The sequence below is a fragment of the Oncorhynchus mykiss genome, chromosome 13, assembly GCF_013265735.2.
Source record: "Oncorhynchus mykiss isolate Arlee chromosome 13, USDA_OmykA_1.1, whole genome shotgun sequence".
Classification (NCBI taxonomy): domain Eukaryota; kingdom Metazoa; phylum Chordata; class Actinopteri; order Salmoniformes; family Salmonidae; genus Oncorhynchus; species Oncorhynchus mykiss.
Window position 1 is genome coordinate 17,978,819 of NC_048577.1, and position 17,363 is coordinate 17,996,181.

At 42.8% G+C, this 17,363-nt stretch overlaps 1 long non-coding RNA gene across 1 annotated transcript in view; it reads right to left on the reverse strand.

Moving 5' to 3' along the window:
* LOC118938547 overlaps window positions 1-6,935 on the reverse strand; it is a 31,646-nt gene extending 24,711 nt beyond the window's left edge. The window contains exon 1 of the long non-coding RNA XR_005035759.1: window positions 6,766-6,935. This is a non-coding gene — a long non-coding RNA (uncharacterized LOC118938547). The remainder of the gene's footprint in view (window positions 1-6,765) is intronic.
* Window positions 6,936-17,363: the final 10,428 nt, after the last annotated feature.

Below are 17,363 nucleotides of genomic sequence, written 5' to 3' on the forward strand. Positions count from 1 at the left end.
CTTTCTAGGGAGTTTTTCCTAGCCACCATGCTTCTTTTATTTTATTTTTTATTTTACCTTTATTTAACCAGGCAAGTCAGTTAAGAACAAATTCTTATTTTCAATGACGGCCTGGGAACAGTGGGTTAACTGCCTGTTCAGGGGCAGAACGACAGATTTGTACCTTGCCAGCTCGGGGGTTTGAACTCGCAACCTTCCGGTTACTAGTCCAACGCTCTAACCACTAGGAACTTGGTCGCCCCTGTCGACCTGCATTGCATGCTGTTTGGGGTTTTAGGCTGGGTTTCTGTACAGCACTTTGAGATATCAGCTGATGTAAGAAGGGCTCTATAAATAAAATGGATTTGATTTGATTTTAAATCATTTTGCCACCTACAGTCTACAGCATGTGTCAAACTCATTCCACGGAGGACCGAGTGTCTGCGAGTTCTAGCACCACCCTTCTTCTTGATTGATGAATTAAGGTCACTAATCAGTAAGAAACTGCCCTCACCTGATTGTCTAGGTCTTAATTGAAAGGAAAAAACAAAAAACCAGCAGACACGCGGCCCTCTGTGGAATGAGTTTGACACCTCCGGTCTACAGAATAATACAAGAAATGTCCTCTATGGTTGTAGTATTATATTTCTATTCATCAGCCAGATGATTCTTTGAGGATTTCTATTTTGGACATATTTAACGGCTAAATCAGTAAACCAGTGTTGGGCTAATGACATAAACTGATAGACGGACACAGTCTTCATTCTTCATTGGTCAAAACCCTCTCACACATAAAGTCAGCCGTTTTGGGAGCAATAGCTCATGAAGCTTCTCTGTCATCGCCTAAATGTTTTGGTCAAAGGCCATTGGCTCCCTGATAGCCAGCGTCAGCTCTCTTGCTTTCTAGCTTTCTCACCTTGCCACAGCGATCACGGTTCCCATTGGAGTGACCTCTTGTTATAGGCCGATAAGAGCAATTCTCAAAACCTCTCTTCGGGGGGACCCCCAGACGTTTCACAATTTTGTTGTAGCCCTGAACTAACTCACAGGATTCACCCACAAGTCAAGGGCTTGATGAATAGTCAACAAGTTGAATCAGGTGTTCTAGTTCTGGAATAGATGAAATACATGGAACAGCTGATGGGTCCCCGGGGAGAGGTTTGAGAACCACTGGATTAGAGTCATGAAGTATCCCATCGCACTGCCCTGTTATTAAAGGCTGATTAGAGTCATGAAGTATCCCATCGTACTGCCCTGTTATTAAAGGCTGATTAGAGTCATGAAGTATCCCATCGTACTGCCCTGTTATTAAAGGCTGATTAGAGTCATGAAGTATCCCATCGTACTGCCCTGTATTAAAGGCTGATTAGAGTCATGAAGTATCCCATCGCACTGCCCTGTTATTGAAGGCTGATTAGAGTCATGAAGTATCCCATCGTACTGTCCTGTTATTGAAGGCTGATTAGAGTCATGAAGGATCCCATCGTACTGTCCTGTTATTAAAGGCTGATTAGAGTCATGAAGTATCCCATCGTACTGTCCTGTTATTAAAGGCTGATTAGAGTCATGAAGTATCCCATCGTACTGTCCTGTTATTAAAGGCTGATTAGAGTCATGAAGTATCCCATCGTACTGTCCTGTTATTAAAGGCTGATTAGAGTCATGAAGGATCCCATCGTACTGCCCTGTTATTAAAGGCTGATCAGACTCATGAAGTATCCCATCGCACTGCCCTGTTATTAAAGGTTGATTAGTCATGAAGGATCCCATCGTACTGCCCTGTTATTAAAGGCTGATTAGTCATGAAGTATCCCATTGTACTGTCCTGTTATTAAAGGCTGATTAGAGTCATGAAGTATCCCATCGCACTGCCCTGTTATTAAAGGCTGATTAGTCATGAAGTATCCCATCGTACTGCCCTGTTATTAAAGGCTGATCAGACTCATGAAGGATCCCATTGTGGTGCCTTGACTTTGTAGGTTGATTAGAGTGTGGTAGGACTTCATGGAGTGTGACAGGACGACCTTTTCAGTTTAGAACCCTAAACAAATGGCATTAAAAAGGCAATCTAGTTTTTGGATAAATTACTTATGAAATAATAATGCAGTGACTACAGTATCACTGTCTGTGAATACAATTGCAGATTAATTCTTGAGAATGTGGCCAGGGGAGAGAACAAAGTTAGCTCCGGGTGTAAATGAATTAAATTAAAATTTGCTCCCATGTGTTCCCCAAAACTCAAAAACTCAACATTGGTAAAGCCAAAAAAAAGGCTGTTTTACTTCATTTAATTTCAGGCCTGACACACAAACCCGTAACTTTTAATAGCCATCCCCTCGGAGACTTTTTGTACGTGTTTTCAAAAGTGCATTAGAGCGCTTTTTAAGATACTGCTTCCCATTACCTTAAGGGCTTTCCACCAAGCAGAACTCTCAATACACATTTCCCATCTGTCATCGGAGTGGAGGTGCTTTATGCCTTTAGACAGTCTCGGAGCAGCAGAGAAGGAGGAAGGGAAGAGGGGAGGGGAAGGATTTCACTGCTCTCCAGAGAGAGAGGTGTGCCCTGATGTATATTCAACGGTACAGGAAAAGGTGATGAATCTATTGGAAAAATGGCACCTGTGATACAATCCTGAAGCAGTGGGGGACCTCTGCCAAGGGGAAAACATGGGGGCCAAAAGTAGCACCGGGGCCGGGGCTGGGGGCCAAGTTCCCCCCTCCCAGGAGGCCACAGAAGTGGTGGCCTTTCAGAGCCTTTCAGAGTTGATAGATACAGTTGCTGCATCAGGGTAAGTTAGAGGTGTAGGATCATAAAGGATCCCGAAGTGAGCTGTTTCTATAGGCTTTTAGTTTAATAGGTGCATTTATGGACATGAAGTCCTAGAAAATGTACCTTTCACCACAGTATCACAGTGGGAAGTGGGAAATGAATGGAGAGACTTATGAAGTGCATGTTAATTCCTGGCTATAGACTCTCAAGGACTAACCAATGAGCTGCAATCATAACACCATGAACGTCAGTTCGTCAGAAGTGAACTGTGAGTCAAAAGAACTCATCATAGGTCATATTAACGGATCTTTTCGAGGGCATGCCATGCTCATAGCTCTGAAAGAAATCCAAATACTTCTGAACCTACCACGTAAGAAAATATATTAGCGTAAGAAAACAAGCAGATGTAGGATCCCCCTGTTGTTGCTGAGAATTGTCCTGCACGGCAGGAAATGCAAACCTGTAGTGTACTCAAGGTTTTAAAAGCCTTCTAAAGTTTGTCATTTCCACTTTCAAATGCCACACTTGATTTGCCCTAATAAAAAATATATCAACCCCTACAAAAATGTCCATGAATTATAATCGACACAACACTTCTCATTTCCTGTTGCTAAGATCCACCACCAGTATTGATGTGAAAACCAGGTCTTTGTCACACAGTGAAATTAGTTTCTCTATTCAGTTTACTAAACCTAACCTCATATTGGAAGATTCTACAATGAGTCATGGCGTCTGATTAGAGGTGAATGAACCTGTAGGGAATGTACTGTAGGGAGCAGGGACTGTACTGTAGGGAGTAGGGAATGTACAGTAGTGACTAGGGAATGTACTGTAGGGAGTACAGAATGTACTATACGGAGTTGGGAATGTACTGTAGGGAGTAGGGAATGTACAGTAGTGACTAGGGAATGTACTGTAGGGAGTACGGAATGTACTATACGGAGTTGGGAATGTACTGTAGGGAGTAGGGAATGTACAGTAGTGACTAGGGAATGTACTGTAGGGAGTACGGAATGTACTATACGGAGTTGGGAATGTACTGTAGGGAGTAGGGAATGTACAGTAGTGACTAGGGAATGTACTGTAGGGAGTACGGAATGTACTATACGGAGTTGGGAATGTACTGTAGGGAGTAGGGAATGTAATGTAGGGAGTAGGGAATGTAATGTAGGGAGTAGGGAATGTAATGTAGGGAGTAGGGAATGTATTGTAGGGAGTAGGGAATGTAATGTAGGGAGTAGGGAATGTACTGTAGGGAGTTGGGAATGTAATGTAGGGAGTAGGGAATGTAATGTAGGGAGTAGGGAATGTAATGTAGGGAGTAGGGAATGTAATGTAGGGAGTTGGGAATGTATTGTAGAGACTAGGGAATGTATTGTAGGGAGTAGAGAATGTACTGTAGGGAGTGGAGAATGTAATGTAGGGAATAGGGACTATACTATAGGGACTAGAGAATGTACTGTAGGGAGTAGGGAATGTACTGTAGGGAGTAGGGGATGTATTGTAGGGAGTGGGGCACGTATTGTAGGGAGTGGGGCATGTATTGTATGGAGTCGGGACTGTACTATAGGGACTAGGGAATGTACTGTAGGGAGTAGGGACTGTACTGTAGAGACTAGGGAATGTACTGTAGAGACTAGGGAATGTACTGTAGGGAGTAGGGAATGTACTGTAGGGAGTAGGGAATGTACTGTAGTGAGTAGGGAATGTGATGAAGGGAGTAGGGAATGTACAGTAGTGACTAGGGAATGTACTGTAGGGAGTACGGAATGTACTATACGGAGTTGGGAATGTACTGTAGGGAGTAGGGAATGTACTGTAGGGAGCAGGGACTGTACTGTAGGGAGTAGGGAATGTACAGTAGTGACTAGGGAATGTACTGTAGGGAGTACGGAATGTACTATACGGAGTTGGGAATGTACTGTAGGGAGTAGGGAATGTACAGTAGTGACTAGGGAATGTACTGTAGGGAGTACGGAATGTACTATACGGAGTTGGGAATGTACTGTAGGGAGTAGGGAATGTACAGTAGTGACTAGGGAATGTACTGTAGGGAGTACGGAATGTACTATACGGAGTTGGGAATGTACTGTAGGGAGTAGGGAATGTAATGTAGGGAGTAGGGAATGTACTGTAGGGAGTTGGGAATGTAATGTAGGGAGTAGGGAATGTACTGTAGGGAGTAGGGAATGTAATGTAGGGAGTTGGGAATGTAATGTAGGGAGTAGGGAATGTAATGTAGGGAGTAGGGAATGTAATGTAGGGAGTAGGGAATGTAATGTAGGGAGTTGGGAATGTAATGTAGGGAGTAGGGAATGTAATGTAGGGAGTAGGGAATGTAATGTAGGGAGTAGGGAATGTAATGTAGGGAGTTGGGAATGTAATGTAGGGAGTAGGGAATGTAATGTAGGGAGTAGGGAATGTAATGTAGGGAGTAGGGAATGTAATGTAGGGAGTTGGGAATGTATTGTAGAGACTAGGGAATGTATTGTAGGGAGTAGAGAATGTACTGTAGGGAGTGGAGAATGTAATGTAGGGAATAGGGACTATACTATAGGGACTAGAGAATGTACTGTAGGGAGTAGGGAATGTACTGTAGGGAGTAGGGGATGTATTGTAGGGAGTGGGGCACGTATTGTAGGGAGTGGGGCATGTATTGTATGGAGTCGGGACTGTACTATAGGGACTAGGGAATGTACTGTAGGGAGTAGGGACTGTACTGTAGAGACTAGGGAATGTACTGTAGAGACTAGGGAATGTACTGTAGGGAGTAGGGAATGTACTGTAGTGAGTAGGGAATGTGATGAAGGGAATAGGGAATGTACTGTGGTGAGTAGGGAATGTACTGTGGTGAGTAGGGAATGTGATGTAGGGAGTAGGGAATGTACTGTGGTGAGTAGGGAATGTTATGTAGGGACTAGGGAATGTGCTGTAGGGAGTAGGGAATGTACTGTAGTGAGTAGGGAATGTGACGTAGGGAGTGGAGACTACTTTAGGGAGTAGGGACTGTACTTTAGGGAGTAGGGACTGTACTGTAGGGAGTAGGGAAAGTACTGTAGGGAGTAGAGAATGTACTTTGGGGACTAGAGAATGTACTTTGGGGACTAGGGAATGTTCTGTAGGGAGTAGGGAATGTTCTGTAGGGAGTAGGGAATGTACTTTAGGTAGTAGGGACTGTACTGTAGGGAGTAGGGAAAGTACTGTAGGGAGTAGAGAATGTACTTTGGGGACTAGGGAATGTTCTGTAGGGAGTAGGGACTGTACTGTAGGGAGTAGGGAATGTTCTGTAGGGAGTAGAGAATGTACTTTGGGGACTAGGGAATGTTCTGTAGGGACAGCAGATCATGTCCTACTCCAACCGTGTCTCTGATGTGTACGTTCAATGGATTATGAAACACTAGATAGCAACTTTTTAAGAGGGCGGACGTGAGGTAAAATGTTGCGTTCCTGCAGGAGAGGGAAGTTCTTTGTCCAGTGAATTAGTTGTTGGAAGTTTTGTGTTGAGTGAAGAATACTGTATTAATCCATACAAGATGAAAATGTGTCTTGTGCTTTTCCCCAACCCCTTCAGTAAACACACACATAAGGTTGAAGAGGCTGGAGCAGCCGAAGTGAAGCACCCAGTGACTTTCCCAAGATTTCCCCCCCGTCAGCAGTGGGATTCGTACCGACAACCCTCCGGTTGCTGGGCTGCTTCTCTAACCTCGAGGCTATTGATTACAAATGTTGGCTGGCTTGAGATGCTCTATATCGATGCTGCTGACAGACTACCAGAAAGGTTTAAGTCCTATCGTATACCTTCAACTTGGTCACTCACCAATAGATTTTTGAGCTGGCAGCATTGTTGTAAGGTGCTGTGAGAATGAATTTAGTGACTCCTAGATTAATTGAATTGAAAAAAAGTACAGTGTTGAACAGTAGTTTTCTGTCCTAGCTACTAATCCGCTCAGGTAAGATATGCAACCTCACTTCCTGAGTGTATCTTTGAGGTATACTGTTTCTTTCTTTCCTCACCTGATATCTGGGTTATGGAGCAACAGAGAAGAAGAAAAAAGGCCTGAGGACAAAAACTTGTATGACCAACAAACAATGGAGTAGGTCACATGAGTTGACGCTGGAGAGACGAAGCAGGTACGGGGAGTCAAACATTCAATACGGAACGGACATGGAACGAGACAGGAACAGAAAACAAAGGCAAAAAGAAAACAAAGGCAAAAAAAATGTATGCAGGAGCGGGCAACAGAGCTGGGAAACTGACAAATATAGGGGAGGTAATGACAGGTGATGAGTGAGTCCAGGTGAGTCCAATATCGCTGATGCACGTTACGAGGGAAGGCAGGTGAGCGTAATGGATCATAGGAGTGTGTGATGCAGGGCAGCCTGGCGCCCTCAAGTGCTGGGGGGGGGGAGCAGACGTGACAGAGTATGCATAGTAAATCATTGGGACATGTTGGTAATTGGTGGTATGGTACAGTTCATCTGTAAGTGGTTACTAATCATGACAAGATGGCAAAGTGTCTACATGTAGGGTTACTGGGGGACAACAAGGCCAGTTTCCTTCCTTCCTTCATTCATTCCTTCATTCATTACTTCTTTAGTCCAATCTTTAAAGGGATAGTGTGAGATTCTGGCAATAAAGCCATTTTTCTATTTACCCATAGTCAGATGAACTCAGATGATCTCAGTTTGAAGGATGTTGAAGGGAGTTTTTTCGAGCAGTTCGAAGATAGTTTTAATTCGTGTTAGTGCTAGCTCTACTGGTAGACTTCCAGTCATTGCGCTACTGCTACTTAGTATATAACTAGCAATATCATAATGACTAGAAGTCTACCTGTACAGCTAGCACTAGCGCTAATGCAAAACTACATTCAGCTTCCTTCAAACTGCATGCAATTTGGCACTGGGTAAATAGAAAATAGAAAATCGATAATGATATGTGATCACGATAAGGATCATTGTAATGCTATGTGATCGCGATAATGATATGTGATAATGGTAATGTGATAATGATACGTGATCATGATAATGATGTGTTAGAATGCTAATGATGTGTGATAATGATAATTTGATAATGATATGTGGTAATGATATTGCATCCCCACCTGGAAAGCAGCCATGTACATGACCCGCCCACCTGAGGATCTCTCCTTTTCAGCCATTGATTTCCTATGTTTCAGCCCTCTATTTCCTGTGTTTCAGCCATCTATTTCTTGTGCTTGGAGGCGACACGTCAGGAAGTCCTGGACTCAGTTGCATAGGGCGGGGTTCAGACCCAGGGCCTCGAGCTTGATGATGAGCTTGGAGCGTACTATGGTGTTGAATGCTGAGCTATAGTCAATGAGCATCATTCTTACATAGGTACAGTGCCTTGCGAAAGTATTCGGTCCCCTTGAACTTTGCGACCTTTTGCCACATTTCAGGCTTCAAACATAAAGATATAAAACTGTATTTTTTTGTGAAGAATCAACAACAAGTGGGACACAATCATGAAGTGGAACGACATTTATTGGATATTTCAAACTTTTTTAACAAATCAAAAACTGAAAAATTGGGCGTGCAAAATTATTCAGCCCCTTTACTTTCAGTGCAGCAAACTCTCTCCAGAAGTTCGGTCCGTTAAAAGCGCAGAGAGCATCATGAAGAACAAGGAACACACCAGGCAGGTCCGAGATACTGTTGTGAAGAAGTTTAAAGCCGGATTTGGATACAAAAAGATTTCCCAAGCTTTAAACATCCCAAGGAGCACTGTGCAAGCAATAATATTGAAATGGAAGGAGTATCTGACCACTGCAAATCTACCAAGACCTGGCCGTCCCTCTAAACTTTCAGCTCATACAAGGAGAAGACTGATCAGAGATGCAGCCAAGAGGCCCATGATCACTCTGGATGAACTGCAGAGATCTACAGCTGAGGTGGGAGACTCTGTCCATAGGACAACAATCAGTCGTATATTGCACAAATCTGGCCTTTATGGAAGAGTGGCAAGAAGAAAGCCATTTCTTAAAGATATCCATAAAATGTGTCATTTAAAGTTTGCCACAAGCCACATGGGAGACACACCAAACATGTGGAAGAAGGTGCTCTGGTCAGATGAAACCAAAATTGAACTTTTTGGCAACAATGCAAAACGTTATGTTTGGCGTAAAAGCAACACAGCTGAACACTCCACCCCCACTGTCAAACATGGTGGTGGCAGCATCATGGTTTGGGCCTGCTTTTCTTCAGCAGGGACAGGGAAGATGGTTAAAATTGATGGGAAGATGGATGGAGCCAAATACAGGACCATTCTGGAAGAATGGAGAGACCTGAGACTGGGACGGAGATTTGTCTTCCAACAAGACAATGATCCAAAACATAAAGCAAAATTCTACAATGGAATGGTTCAAAAATAAACATATCCAGGTGTTAGAATGGCCAAGTCAAAGTCCAGACCTGAATCCAATCGAGAATCTGTGGAAAGAACTGAAAACTGCTGTTCACAAATGCTCTCCATCCAACCTCACTGAGCTCGAGCTGTTTTGCAAGGAGGAATGGGGAAAAAATTCAGTCTCTCGATGTGCAAAACTGATAGAGACATACCCCAAGCGACTTACAGCTGTAATCGCAGCAAAAGGTGGCGCTACAAAGTATTAACTTAAGGGGGCTGAATAATTTTGCACGCCCAATTTTTCAGTTTTTGATTTGTTAAAAAAGTTTGAAATATCCAATAAATGTCGTTCCACTTCATGATTGTGTCCCACTTGTTGTTGATTCTTCACAAAAAAATACAGTTTTATATCTTTATGTTTGAAGCCTGAAATGTGGCAAACGGTCACAAAGTTCAAGGGGGCCGAATACTTTCGCAAGGCACTGTATATGCCTCTTGTCCAGATGGGACAGGGCAGTGTGCAGTGTGGTGGATCTATTGATGTGGGACAAGGGTGTCAGGAAAGGTGGAGGTGATATGATCCTTGACTAGTCTCTCAAAGCACTTCATGATGACAGAGGTGAGTACTACGGGGCGATAGTCATTGAGTTAAATTACCTTTGCTTTCTTAGGTACAGGGACATTGGTGGCCATCTTGAAGCATGTGGGGACAACAGAGATTGAATATATTAAATATATTTGTAAACACACCAGCTCTGACGACGCGGCTAAGGATACCACCTGGGCCGGCAGCCTTGCGAGGGTTAACACGCTTAAATGTTCTACTCACGTCGGCCACCGAGAAGGAAAGCCCACAGTCCTTGATAGTGGCACTTTATTATCCTCAAAACGGGCGAAGAAGGTGTTCAGCCTGTCCAGAAGCAAGACGTCGGTGTCCGCAATGTGGTTGGTTTTCCTCTTATAATCTGTGATTGTCTGTAGACCCTGCAACATACGTTTCGTGTCTGAGCCGTTGAAATGCAACTCAACTTTGTCCCTATACCGACATTTAGCCTGCTTGATTGCTTTGCGGAGGGAATAACTACACTGTTTGTATTCTTCCATATTCCCAGTCTTCTTGCTCTGGATAAATGTGGTGGTTTGCGCTTTCAGTTTTGCACGAATGCTCCCATCTATCCACGGTTTCTGGTTGGTATTGATTTTAATAGTCACAGTGGGTACAACATCTCCTATGCACTTCCTGATAAACTAATTTACCATATCGGTATATGTGTCGATATTATTTTCTGACGCTACTCTGAACATATCCCAGTCCGTGTGATCAAAACAATCTAGAAGCGTGGATTCTGGTTGATCAGACCAGCGTTGAATACCACGGGTGCTTCCTGTTTGAGTTCCTGCCTATAGGAGGGGAGGAGCAAGATGGAATCGTGGTCCGATTATGTTATCACAGTTACACCATAAGTCGTTAATCATAAAACATATACCTCAACCCTCTTGCTTCCCAGAGATGTTTTTTCCTGTCAACGTGATGTACTGAGAACACAACTGAGTTTACAGAGCCGGACAGTCTATCTCGAGAGAGCAATGTTTCCGTGAAGCAGAGTATGTTACAATCCCTGATGTCTCTCTGAAAAAGCAACTCTCCCCTTGAGCTCAACTTTATTATCCAGAGATTGGACATTAGTTTGTCAAATACTCGGGTGCGGGGGGTGGTGTGTACACTTCCTAAGTCGGACCAGAAGATCGCCCCGAGTACTTTTCCTCCGCCGGTGTTGTTTTGGGTCGGCCTCTGGAATAAGTTCAACAGCTCTGGGGAGAGCAAACAAAAGATCAGCTCCAGGGAAGTCGTAATCCTGGTTGTAATGCTGGATGTTCTGGTGAGTTACCACCGCTTTAATATCCAATAGTTCTGCCTGGCTGTATGTAATGACACAAAACAATTCCTGACTTTAAAAAAAGTACATAAACAAAATACTGCAGAGTTTCCTAAGAGCTAGTCGTGATGCTGCCATCTCCATCGGCACCATCAGACATAGCATTTACTCCAACCAAGATGGCCGCCAGCTGCAATCTCAACCACCGTTTCTCAACCTCGACACCTTAGACAAACAAGGCGTTGCTCTGGGAGTGTCAGACAGAGCTTCAGAAAACCTAATCACAGCAGACCTGTGAATCTCCCTGCAACATCGGAGAGATACAAGGGATGGCGGCAGTGAAAATTGCAAAATGTGAGAACCTTCGGCTAGTGTGATAAAGAGCCAGGGCTGAGCCACCAGGTTACAGAGAGAGGGGCCCTCACTAATCTTCCAATCCAGAGCAGTGGAGAGCGTCTTCAGCTGCGAGGGCCATGAATATGTCCCAGTAACGGGGGCAGATAAAGCCGGCTGCATCTGTTTTTCTGTTAGTCTAATCTCCACTATGCACAGACAGAGATAAACAGGCAGACAGACTCTCTGTCTCTCTCTTGCTCTCTTTCTCTCTGTCTCAGTCATTCTCTGTGTGTGTGTGTCTTTCTGTCTCTTCTCTGTCTCTTCTCTGTCTCTTCTCTGTCTCCTCTCTCTCTCTCTCTCTCTCTCTCTCTCTCTCTCTCTCTCTCTCTTCCTCCTCCTCTCTCTCTCTTCCACTCTGTCTCAGTCTTTCTCTCTTTCTCTTTTTCTCTCTGTCCTGACCTACAAAGGCTGAGAAGGAGGATAGAGTATGTCAGTAGACTACAGAGCTAGAGAGCTACTCCCTCCAGTTAGATGTCATAATTGGTAAATGTCAAAGGTATGCTCAGAAGTTTTAGTGGCTTCTCTTTGATCACATCTAACACTTGTCACCATTTAAGGGCCTCGAATAGAGGACACCGATGATCTGGATTCATAAATGGTATTTATTTTCTTGAGCATTTAATTCAGCCTGTCTGGTGTAAACAGACCAGAGCAGGTCTTCCTCTAGACCAGGCAGAGGTCTTCCTCCTCTGCCTGTGCGTAGCTTTATTTGAATCCTGAAAAACGTCACAGTTTTTGCCGATGTCCGCATAATAAAAACATGATGCAGCACCTACCATGCTTGAAAATAAGGAGGCAGTTTACTCAGTGATGTGTTATGTTGGATTTCCCCCAAACACAAGGCTTTACATTTAGGCCAAAAAAGTGTATTCCTTTGCCGTGTTTTGGATCACTTTGTCATTCATGTTATTATTGTGGAGTCACCACAACGTTGTCGATTCATCCTCAGTTTTCTCCCATCACAGACATTGAACTTTGTTGCTATTTTAAAAACACTAATGGTCTCATGGTGACATACCTGGGCAGTTTCCCACCTATCCTGCAGCTCAGTTCAGAGGATGACTGTATCTTTGATGTGTCTGGGTTAAATACATCATCCACGGCATAATTATTAACCTGGCCATGCTTAAAGAGATATTTAAAGCGATATTTCAATGTCTGATTTGATATTGTTACACATTTATCAATCACTTCCCGACTTTAAAAAAGCTCCCTGGCCTTTGTAGTTGAATCTGCGCTTGAAATTCAAAACTTGACTGAGGGACCTTACAGACGTTGTATGAAGAGGAGGGGGTGGTCATTCTAAAATCATGTCAACCCCCATTATGTCACACAGAGTGAGTTCATGTAACTTATTATTTGACTGGTGAACGAATTTAGGCTTGCCTTAGCAAAGGGACTGAATACTTATGCAACGACTACATTTTAGTTATTTAATTTGTATTAATATGTAAACATGTGTAGAAATAATTTTTCACTTTTACATTATGTAGCATTTTGTGTAGATCATTGAAAAAAATATGTCTTTGTAACGCAACAAAATGTGAAAAAAATTCCAAGGGGGTAAATACTTATGATACCCACTGTAGCTACCACCCACCCATCTGTGTATACAGGAACATAGATCAGTAATTAGTCCGACTAAGCTCAAAAGTGTACTAGCAAAGCCACATGCACCATACAGCTTCTGTGCCTGAGAGCAGGCTAGTTAACAAAAATACAGTACCTTCAGAAAGTATTCAGACCCCTTGACTTCTCCCGCATTTTGTTACGTTATTCTAAAATGTGTTTTATCGTTTTTTTTTCCCTCATCAATTTACACACAATACCCCGTAATGACAAAGTAAAAACTGGTTTTCAGAACTGTTTGCTAATTTATTACAAAAAATACTGAAATATTACATTTACATTAGAATTTAGACCCTTTCCTCAGTACTTTTTGAAGCAACTTTGGCAGCGATTACACCATCGATTCTTCTTGTGTATGACACTACAAGTTTGCACACCTGTATTTGGGGAGTTTCTCCCATTCTTATCTGCAGATCCTCTCAAGCTCTGTCAGGTTGGATGGTGAGCATTGCTGCACAGCTATTTTCAAGTCTCTCCAGAGATGTTCAATCGGGTTCAATTCTGGGCTCTGGCTGGGCCACTCAAGGTCATTCAGAGACTTGTCCCGAAACACCTCCAACGTTGTCTTGGCTGTGTGCTTAGGGTTTTTGTCCTATTGGAAGGTGAACATTCACCCCAGTCCGAAGACCTGAGTGCTCTGGAGCAGGCTTTCATCAAGGATTTGTCTTTGTACTTTGCTCCGTTCAACTTTGCTAGTCTCCCAGTCCCTGCCGCTGAAAAACATCCCCACAGCATGATGTTGCCACCACCATGCTTTACCGTAGGGATGGTGCCAGGTTTCCTCCAGACGTGAGACTTGGCATTCAGGCCAAAGAGTTCAATCTTGGTTTCATCAGACCAGAGAATCTTGTTTCTCATGGTCTGAGAGACCTTTAGGTGCCTTTGGGCAAACTCCAAGCATGTTGTCATGTGCCTTTTACTGAGGAGTGGCTTCCGTCTGGTCACTCTACCATGAAGGCCTCATTGGTGGAGTGCTGCAGAGATGGTTGTCCTTCTGGAAGGTTCTCCCATCTCCACAGAGGAACTCTAGATCTCTGTCAGAGTGACCATCAGTGACCATCTGGTTCTTGGCCTCCTCCCTTCTCGCCTGATTGCTTAGTTTGGCCGGGCGGCCAGCTCTAGGAAGAGTCTTGGTAGTTCCAAACTTCTTCTATTTAAGAATGATGGCGGTCACTATGTTCTTGGGGACATTCAATGCTGCAGACATTTTGTGGTACCCTTCCCCAGATCTGTGCCTCGACACAATGCTGTTTCTGAGCTCTACGGACAATTCCTTCGAGCTCATGGCTTGGTTTTTGCTCTGACATGCACTGTCAACTGTGGGACTTTATATATACAGGTGTGTGCCTTTCCAAATCATGTCCAATTAATTGAATTTACCACAGGTGGACTCCAATCGAGTTGTAGAAACATCTCAAGGATGATCAATGGAAACCGGATGCACCGGAGCTCAATTTCGCAATCTCATAGCAAAGGGTCTGAATACTTATGTAAATAAGGTATTTCTGTTTTTTATATTTAACACATTTGCAAAAAAATCTAAAAACCTGTTTTCGCTTCATCATTTTGGGGTATTGTGTGTAGACTGCTGAAGATTTGTATCTATTTAATCCATTTTAGAAAAAGACTGTAACGTAACAAAATGTGGAAAAAGTCGATGGGTCTGAATACTTGCACTGTCCATTTCAAAGCCATTGTCAAAATCACAGTCTTTGATAAAGAGACACGATTCAGTTACTCAATGCATACGATGTCCATTTTAGGACACCTTCTAACTTTGATGAATGAGGTTGTTCTATAATGTACACCGTAAAGAAATGTATTCTGTATTGTTAGCTTCTTCCATTTCATCAACCTTGTTATTTTTAATCATGAATTGGTACTTTGTATGGAATAGGCCTTACATTTATTTTATCTAAACATAATTACATACGATTAATGTATTAATAGCGAGTCTCTCACTCAATGTTTATAGCTGCCTGTTTCATTGGACATCAGTCTTAATCCAAACTCTCTCAATTTACAAATCATTCATCTGCACAAAAACATATTTTGTGGTTGACGATTCAAAATGATTCAAATCATTACAAAGTATTTCTTGATGAAATGATTATGCTAATGTGATTGCTAATGCGTCCTTGTTTTATGGTGATTGAGGACTATCCAAACCATTAATGTCGTTTCAGAGTCCGCGCCTTGATACACACATTTGAATTGGGAAATAGTATCAAAGAGTATCACATTACTGCAAAGTCATTTGCAGGAGGAGGATGATAAGTATTGGCTGGTAAATATGTTTGCAGTAATATCCCAATTATTATTATGCTATTTGATGAAACACAATGTTTTTTTTGCAGTGTAGACATATCATGCAGTATGTAGTGGCATACGAGTAATATGTCACCGAAAGTAAACATATAACTCATTTAACATTGAGGTAGAATATAACTACAATGTATATCTCATTTCAGTGTATTTCCCTTTGATTGATATACTGGATGTTTGCAATGCGTTTCTTTGCTAATACCTTTACTCACGCGTGGCATGCAGTACGCTCCTCTTCGCCGAGGACAGAAAAGCTTTATGACAACAGGAAAACAGTTCCAAGGCCAGTGCTTCAAAATCTAAATTCTTACAACAAAAGCGTTTCTCTCTCGCTCACTCTCTTTTTCCCTCCGTGCCAAGCCGCTCAATGTGAATAATAAAACCTGCTATGCCTCTTCATCTCTCCACTTATTTAAATACTTCTAGCCCTAACTATACACGAGCATAGATATCTTGCTTACTTCTTTTCGCCCACAAGAGTTGCCAGGAAAGACTCAAACAACAGCAAAAAAAAAAAAACTAGCTTATTGCGCTTGACATCGTTTTAACATATTCTGCAGGATTTCCCTGTTAGAACATGTCTGACCTAAATAAGATCAAGTTGAAGTGGTTGAGCAGACCCCAGTGTGCAAAACTGGCTGAATCAACGTTGTTTCCACGTCATTTCAACAGCAAAACTCTATGTGATGACGTTGAATCAATGTTGTTTCCACGTCATTTCAACAGCAAAACTAGTGGTGATGACGTTGAATCAACGTTGTTTCCACGTCATTTCAAAACTCTATGTGATGACGTTGAATCAACGCGGGGAAAACTGATTTAATTTGCAAAAAAATCATCAACGTAAGGACATTTGGCCTCTTTTTCACCCAACTTTGAACCTAAATCCGATGACATGGGGAATTGTTTGTTGATTCCACGTTTAATTCATGTTAGTTGACAACTTAAACAAATGTACAGTACATCAAAACTAGACATTGAACTGATGTCTGGGCCCAGTGGAGACTTGTTGTGACATCTATTTCTTCTAACCAGTTATTGAACAGAGTTCAACAGAGTTAAAACAATATTGTAAGCTGAGATTCAGTTTAAAACAATTCGGAACAAGCAATATGAAGACCAACTAATCTTCAAGAACTCAAAAACTGTCAGAAAGAGAATGGAGAAAACTGTCAGACTTGACTGAGGAAAAGTTGCTAACAGTACCAGCCAGCCACCCAGCCACTCAGTCAGCCAACCAGTCATCCAACCAGCCGGTTGGTGGTGCCAAAAGAAGACATGACGAGGAAGCAAAGAAGTCCGGAAGATGCATATCATAAAGGTCTGGTCCGTGTTCCAAATGGCACCCTATTTCTTATATACCGTAGTGCACCACTTTTGACCAGATCCGTACAAGCACTGGTCAAAAATTGTGCACTAAATAGGGAATATGGTTCCATTTGGGATGCAAACCAGCAGTATAGCTAGCCCATTAGAAGATGTTGCCATTACTTACTCACTCCCAGACGGAGCAGAGTGATATTGATGGGCCGTATTGACAGGGCCTTACCATTCTGCTTGTGTGGGGATGATTGATCTAGAAGGGGAGAGAACATTGTCAGGCTTCACTGTCTTCCCCCAGTTACTTCACTTACCCAAGCCTCACACTTGGGTGATCTATCTCTTCAAAGGCGGCCAGACCTGCTGAGAGAGGGAGAGAGTTCAGGGATTATCAGAGGGATCTGTATCTCTCCCTCTCTCTTTATCTCTCTCTCTATCTCTGTATGTCTCTCTCTGTCTCTCTCTCTGTCAGTTTGTCTATCTCTCTCATTTTCTCTGTCTATCTTTCTCTCTTTCTCTCTCTCTCTGTCTCAGGTGTCATGGAGGTAAGGCTCACTGGAAGGTTCACTAAAAACTTAAACAAGAAATCAAGGTTGGATGCCATTTTGAAGAAACATTTTGTGATAAGAGAGTTTGCTGTGACTGTTGAGAGAGTGGGGGGGGCGAGAGTGAGATGGAAAGAGGGAGTTCTGTAGACA